Source organism: Lissotriton helveticus, chromosome 4_1 (genome assembly GCF_964261635.1).
Source record: "Lissotriton helveticus chromosome 4_1, aLisHel1.1, whole genome shotgun sequence".
NCBI lineage: Eukaryota > Metazoa > Chordata > Amphibia > Caudata > Salamandridae > Lissotriton > Lissotriton helveticus.
The window spans coordinates 1,128,489,196-1,128,496,695 of record NC_136063.1 but is presented as its reverse complement, the minus strand read 5'-3'; positions in this window follow the sequence as shown (position 1 = coordinate 1,128,496,695).

The following is a 7,500-nucleotide window of genomic DNA, read 5'->3' as shown; positions in this document are numbered from 1 at the left end:
AGGCCCGGAGGCACAGGGGAAGCCTCCCCGGGCCCGCCGGACCCCGTCCCGGGCACCCTGCCCCGCGGCAGGACCCAGGACGGAGCCCGGGGTGGGGAGGCCACCCTCCCCGGGGCCCTCAGGGGCCCCGGATGGAGCTCCTGAACACAGACAAGCAAGGGGAGGCTCCCCGGGCACATCGGAACCCCTTTCCGGGCCCTTGGCAGTGCGGCAGGCTGGGAGACAGGGCCCAGGGCCTGAGCACCCGACCCGGGGCCCGCCCGGGCCCCTGGACCCAGCCGGGGCTCCCAAGCCCGGAGGCGCATGGGACGCCTCCCCGGTCCCTCCGGACCCCGTCCCGGGCACCCTGCCACGCAGCAGGACCAAGGACAGAGCCCGGGGTGGGGAGGCCGCCCTCCCCGGGCCCTCAGGGGCCCTAGCCACTGCTCCTGAACCCAGCCAAGCAAGGGGAGGCTCCCCGGGCACACCGGAACCCCTTCCCGGGCCCTTGGCAGTGCGGCAGGCTGGGAGACAGGGCCCAGGGCCGGAGAAACCAACCCGGGGCCCGGCCGGGCCCCTGGACGCAGCCGGGGCTCCCAAGCCCGGAGGTGCATGGGACGCCTCCCCGGTCCCTCCGGACCCCGTCCCGGGCACCCTGCCACGCAGCAGGACCAAGGACAGAGCCCGGGGTGGGGAGGCCGCCCTCCCCGGGCCCTCAGGGGCCCTAGCCACTGCTCCTGAACCCAGCCAAGCAAGGGGAGGCTCCCCGGGCACATCGGAACCCCTTCCCGGGCCCTTGGCAGTGCGGCACGCTGGGAGACAGGGCCCAGGGCCGGAGAAACCGACCCGGGGCCCGGCCGGGCCCCTGGACGCAGCCGGGGCTCCCAAGCCCGGAGGTGCATGGGACGCCTCCCCGGTCCCTCCGGACCCCGTCCCGGGCACCCTGCCACGCAGCAGGACCAAGGACAGAGCCCGGGGTGGGGAGGCCACCCTCCCCGGGCCCTCAGGGGCCCTAGCCACTGCTCCTGAACCCCGCCAAGCAAGGGGAGGCTCCCCGGGCACACCGGAACCCCTTCCCGGGCCCTTGGCAGTGCGGCAGGCTGGGAGACAGGGCCCAGGGCCGGAGAAACCGACCCGGGGCCCGGCCGGGCCCCTGGACGCAGCCGGGGCTCCCAAGCCCGGAGGTGCATGGGACGCCTCCCCGGTCCCTCCGGACCCCGTCCCGGGCACCCTGCCACGCAGCAGGACCAAGGACAGAGCCCGGGGTGGGGAGGCCACCCTCCCCGGGCCCTCAGGGGCCCTAGCCACTGCTCCTGAACCCAGCCAAGCAAGGGGAGGCTCCCCGGGCACATCGGAACCCCTTCCCGGGCCCTTGGCAGTGCGGCAGGCTGGGAGACAGGGCCCAGGGCCGGAGAAACCGACCCGGGGCCCGGCCGGGCCCCTGGACGCAGCCGGGGCTCCCAAGCCCGGAGGTGCATGGGACGCCTCCCCGGTCCCTCCGGACCCCGTCCCGGGCACCCTGCCACGCAGCAGGACCAAGGACAGAGCCCGGGGTGGGGAGGCCGCCCTCCCCGGGCCCTCAGGGGCCCTAGCCACTGCTCCTGAACCCAGCCAAGCAAGGGGAGGCTCCCCGGGCACACCGGAACCCCTTTCCGGGCCCTTGGCAGTGCGGCAGGCTGGGAGACAGGGCCCAGGGCCGGTGCACCCGACCCGGGGCCCGGCCGGGCCCCTGGACCCAGCCTGGGCTCCCAAGCCCGGAGGCGCAGGGGAAGCCTCCCCGGGCCCTCCAGGACCCCGTCCCGGGCACCCTGCCACGCAGCAGGACCAAGGACAGCGCCCGGGATGGGGAGGCCGCCCTCCCCTGGACCTCAGCCCTTCCATGTCAGCCCGGCAATCTGGTCGCCCCATTGGAAAGCATTGCGCGCTACTATTGCAAACACATTATCTACCGGACTTGCTCTAGATGGCGCTCCAACATAAGGAATGTACCAACACCTTCCCTACTGGAATCGTGACGAGCAGGAGCCGTCGTTAGCACTGAAGGGGCTAGTATATCAACACTTTCCCTCCTGTTGCGCAGGTTGGAGTTTGAAAAATAGATTGTATTATGCCTTTAGTTTGTGTGTCCTCTAGATCAAGTTGATCTACTGACTTGCGATGCCAAGGCATCTCGCTGTAAAGGAATGCGATGTCACAGCATGCATTTGTGCATTCGAATAGATGGCCGCCTATAACCCCTTCGCTGCGGCGGGTTTTCAAATGGGTTTGGGCATGGAGCTGCCCGGGACCCGTGGAGCCCGTCCTGGGCACTCTGACCTGCTGTTGGCCCGGGGGGAGGACTGCCCGGGACCCGTGGAGCCCGTCCTGGGCACTCTGACAAGCTGTTGGCCCGGGGAAGGGAGCCCCAGACGACCGGGACCCGTGGAGCCCGTCCTGGGCACTCCTGTATGCCGTTGGCCCGGGGAAGGGAGCCCCGGACGTCCGGGTCCCGTGGAACTCGTCCTGGGCACTCTGACATGCCGCTGGCCCGGGGAAGGGTGCCCCGGACGCCCGGGGCCCGTAGCCCGTCCTGGGCACTCTGACAAGCCGTTGGCCCGGGGAAGGGAGCCCTGGACGCCCGGGACCCGTGGAGCCCGTCCTGGGCACTCTGGAATGCTTTGGCCCGGGGAAGGGAGCCCCGGACGCCCGGGGGAGGACTGCCCGGGACCCGTGGAACTGGTCCTGGGCACTTTTACATGCCGTCGGCCTGGAGGTGGGTGCCCTGGACGCCCGGGGGAGGCCTGCCCGGGACCCGTGGAGCCCTTCCCGGGTACTTTGCCAATGCCGTTGGCCTCATGGAGATGGTTGCCCCGGACGCGTCCGGGGGAGGCCTGCGCGGGACCCATGGAGCCCGTCCTGGGCATTGAGCCATGCCGTTGGCCTGGAGATGGGAGCCCCGGACGCCCGGGGGAGGACTGCCCGGTACCCGTGGATCCCGTCCTGGGCTCTTTGACATGCCGTCGGCCTGGAGGTGGGAGCCCCGGACGCCCGGGAGCGGGCTGCCCGGGACCCATGGAGCCCGTCCTGGACACTTTGACATGCCGTCGGCCTGGAGGAGGGTGCCCGGGACGCCCGTGGGAAGCCTGGTCGGGACCCGTGGAGCCCTTCCCGGTTACTCTGCCATCCCGTTGGCCTCCTGGAGATGGGTGCCCCGGACGCCCGGGGGAGGTCTGTCCGGGGCCCATGGAGCCCGTCCTGGGCAGTGTGACATGCCGTCGGCCTGGAGGTGGGAGCCCCGGACGCCCGGGGGAGGGCTGCCCGGGACCCATGGAGCCCTTCCCGGTTACTCTGCCATCCCGTTGGCCTCCTGGAGATGGGTGCCCCGGACGCCCGGGGGAGGTCTGTCCGGGGCCCATGGAGCCCGTCCTGGGCAGTGTGACATGCCGTCGGCCTGGAGGTGGGAGCCCCGGACGCCCGGGGGAAGGCTGCCCGGGACCCGTGGAGCCCTTCCCGGTTACTCTGCCATCCCGTTGGCCTCCTGGAGATGGGTGCCCCGGACGCCCGGGGGGAGGTCTGTCCGGGGCCCATGGAGCCCGTCCTGCGCAGTGTGACATGCCGTCGGCCTGGAGGTGGGAGCCCCGGACGCCCGGGGGAAGGCTGCCCGGGACCCGTGGAGCCCTTCCCGGGTACTCTGCCATCCCGTTGGCCTCCTGGAGATGGGTGCCCCGGACGCCCGGGGGGGAGGTCTGTCCGGGGCCCATGGAGCCCGTCCTGGGCAGTGTGACATGCCGTCGGCCTGGAGGTGTGAGCCCCGGACGCCCGGGGGAAGGCTGCCCGGGACCCGTGGAGCCCTTCCCGGGTACTTTGCCATCCCATTGGCCTCCTGGAGATGGGTGCCCCGGACGCCCAGGGGCGGTCTGTCCGGGACACGTGGAGCCCGTCCTGGGCATTGAGCCATGCCGTTGGCCCGGAGAATGGAGCCCCCAGACGCCCGGGGGAGGTGTTGCCCAGGCATATCTCATCTGGTCCCCCGGGCAGAGAACCACCAGCCCTGGAGAGGTGTCCGGGCGCACCCTGCCCCTAGTAATCCGGAGGGAAATTACCCCCCTTTCTTGCAATCCGTGCACGCGAGGTGACAGAGGGGACCCAAGGCGTAAAAGAACCCGACCTCATGGAGCCCTAGCTGGGATCCGGGAGGCGAATGGCACCTCATCGGGACTTCCAGGGAAGCCCAGCCATCTGGTCGCCCCATTGGAAAGCATCGCGGGCGACCAGATGGCCGGGATCGAAAGGACTCCCAGCTCCCCATCCATCCCAAGCCTTCGCGGTGGGGTTCCTGACTTCCTGCCCACGCAAGGCAGGGCTCTTGGACCCCGGCTGGGCCTCAGGCGCAGGTTGGACCACCGGAGCTCCAGGGCCCGGACGACCTGGGGGGAGGAATGCCCGGGACCCGTGGAGCCCGTCCTGGGTACTTTGACATGCCGTCGGCCTGGAGGTGGGTGCCCCGGACGCCCGGGGGAAGCTGCCCGGGACCCATGGAGCCCGTCCTGGGTACTTTGACATTCCGTCGGCCTGGAGGTGGGAGCCCCGGATGCCCGGGGAGAGGTCTGCCCGGGACCCATGGAGCCCGTCCTGGGTACTTTGCCTATGCCGTTGGCCTCATGGAGACGGGTGTCCCAGACGCCCGGGGGAGGACTGTCCCAGACTCATGGAGCCCGTCCTGGGCACTTTGACATGCCGTCTGCCTGGAGGTGGGAGCCCCGGACGCCCGGGGGAGGGCTGCCCGGGACCCATGGAGCCCGACCCGGGCACGCTGCCATGCCGTCAGCCTGGATGGAGCCCCGGACGTCCGGGGTACGAGTGACCGGGACGCATGGAGCCCGTCCTGGGCACTTTTCCGTGCCTTCGGCCTGGAGCCCCCAGACACCCAGGGGAGGGCCACCGTGAAAACCATGGAGCCCGACCCGGGTACTCTGCCATACCGTCAGCCTAGATGGAGCCCCGGACGCCCAGGGGACGAATGCCCGGGACGCATGGAGCCCGTCCTGGGCACTTTTCCATGCATTCGGCCTGGAGCCCCCAGACACCCAGGGGAGGACATCCCTGGAAACCATGGATCACGACCCGGGCACTCTGCCATGCCGTCAGCCTGGATGGAGCCCCGGACGCCCGGGGGATGAATGCCCGGGACGCATGGAGCCTGTCCTGGGCACTTTTCCATGCCGTCAGCCTGGATGGAGCCCCGGACGCCCGGGTGACGACTGCCCAGGAGCCATGGAGCCCGTCCTGGGCAATTTGACATGCGGTTGGCCTGGAGGAAGGAAGCCCCGGGTGGCCTAGGGAGGTGTTGCCCAGGCATAGCCCATCTGGTCCCCATGGCAGAGAACCGCCAGCCTCGGAGGGGTGTCCGGGCGTACCCTTCTCCCTAGTAATCTGGAGGAAAATTACCCCCTTTTCTTGTAATCTGTGCACGCGAGGTGACAGAGGGGACCCAAGGCGCGAATGTACCCGACCTCCTGGAGCCCTCGCTGGGATCCGGGCGGCGAATGGCACCTCATCGGGACTTCCAGGGAAGTTCGGCCATCTGGTCGCCCTTATAGGAAAGCGTTGCGGGCGACCAGATGCCCGAGGGGATCCGGGCGACCAGATGGCCGAGGGAATCTGGGCGATCAGATGGCTGGACACGGAAGTGAAGCCGCCTGGACTCTCCCGACCCTGTCCCTGTCCCCGTCCCCGTCCCGGGACGAAGGCCCGGGACGCATGGAGCCCGTCCTGGGCACTTTTCCATGCCTTCGGCCTGGAGCCCCCAGACACCCAGGGGAGGACCACCGTGAAAACCATGGAGCCCGACCCGGGCACTCTGCTATACTGTCAGCCTGGATTGAGCCCCGGACGCCCGGGGGACGAATGCCCGGGACGCATGGAGCCCGTCCTGGGCACTTTTCCATGCCTTCGGCCTGGAGCCCCCAGACACCCAGGGGAGGACCACCGTGAAAACCATGGAGCCCGACCCGGGCACTCTGCCATACCGTCAGCCTGGATGGAGCCCCGGACGCCCGGGGGACGAATGCCCGGGACGCATGGAGCCCGTCCTGGCCACTTTTCCATGCCGCCGGGGTGGATGGAGCCCCGGGCGCCCAGGGGACGACTGCCCAAGAGCCATGGAGCCCGTCCTGGGCAATTTGACATGCCGTCGGCCTGGCGGAAGGAAGCCCCGGGTGGCCTAGGGAGGTGTTACCCAGGCATAGCCTATCTGGTCCCCATGGCAGAGAACCACCAGCCTTGGAGGGGTGTCTGGGCGTACCCTGTCCCTAGTAATCCGGAGGGAAATTACCCTCCTTTCTTGTAAACTCTGCACGCGAGGTGACAGAGGGGACCCAAAGCGTGAAAGTACCCGGCCTCCTGGAGCCCTCGCTGGGATCTGGGAGGCGAATGGCACCTCATCGGGACTTCCAGGGAAGTTCGGCCATCTGGTCGTCGATTTGTCGAGCCCTGGGAGAGAACTGGGGCTCGGCAGGGCCAGGGTGCCAGCAGGTCCCAGTCTGCCAGGTAACCAGGTCTGGGGATATGCTGCCCATGCGCTGCCGGGGCCCGGGCATGACCTCCGGTGGGCCCTCAGGTGCGTCAGTCTGGCACGGGGAGGCTCTGAACCTGCTTGGCTGGGGCCAGGGCTCCACAAATCCACTCGCCCGCTCGACCGGGGCCTAAACGGCGTCCTGCTCATGGCGGGCTTGGGGCTTAGCTTCCAAACCCTACCCCCAGGCCAGGGAGAGCCTCTGCAGGCCCCGATGGACCCCAGCACCCGGAACCTCAGCTGGATTGCAGGACGGGGGCTCCAGCACCCCGGGACCTGCCGGACAGAGTTAAAGCCCCGGGCCCGGTCCCATGTTCCGAACCCTAGCCAGGCCGGGGAATGCCTCCCCAGGCCCAGAGGGATCCTAGCGCCCAGGCCCTCGACTGGCTTGCAGGACAGGGGGCTCCAGCACCCTCGGGGCCTGCCAGATGGAGTTCAAGCCCCGGGCCAGGTCCCAGCTTCCAAACCCTAGCCAGGCTGGGGAGAGCCTCCCCGGGCCCCGGTGGAGCCCCGTCCCCAGCGCCTGGACCCTCTGGTGGCCTGCGGGACGGGGGGCTTGCACACCCCGGGGCCGGCCGGCCGGCCGGAGCTCAAGCCCCGGGCCCGGTCCCACCATCCGAACCCTATCCAGGCTGGTGTGAGCCTCCCCGGGCCCCGGTGGAGCCCAGTCCCCAGCGCCCGGACCCTCTGGTGGCCTGCGGGACGGGGGGCTCGCGCACCCCGGGGCCGGCCGGCGCTCAAGCCCCGGGCCCGGTCCCACCTTCTGAACCCTAGCCAGGCTGGGGAGAGCCTCCCCGGGCACTGGTGGAGCCCCGTCCCCAGCGCCCGGACCCTCTGGTGGCCTGCGGGACGGGGGGCTCGCGCACCCCAGGGCCGGCCGGCCGGAGCTCAAGCCCCGGGCCCGGTCTCACCTTCCGAACCCTATCCAGGCTGGGGAGAGCCTCCCCGGGCCCCGGTGGAGCCCCGTC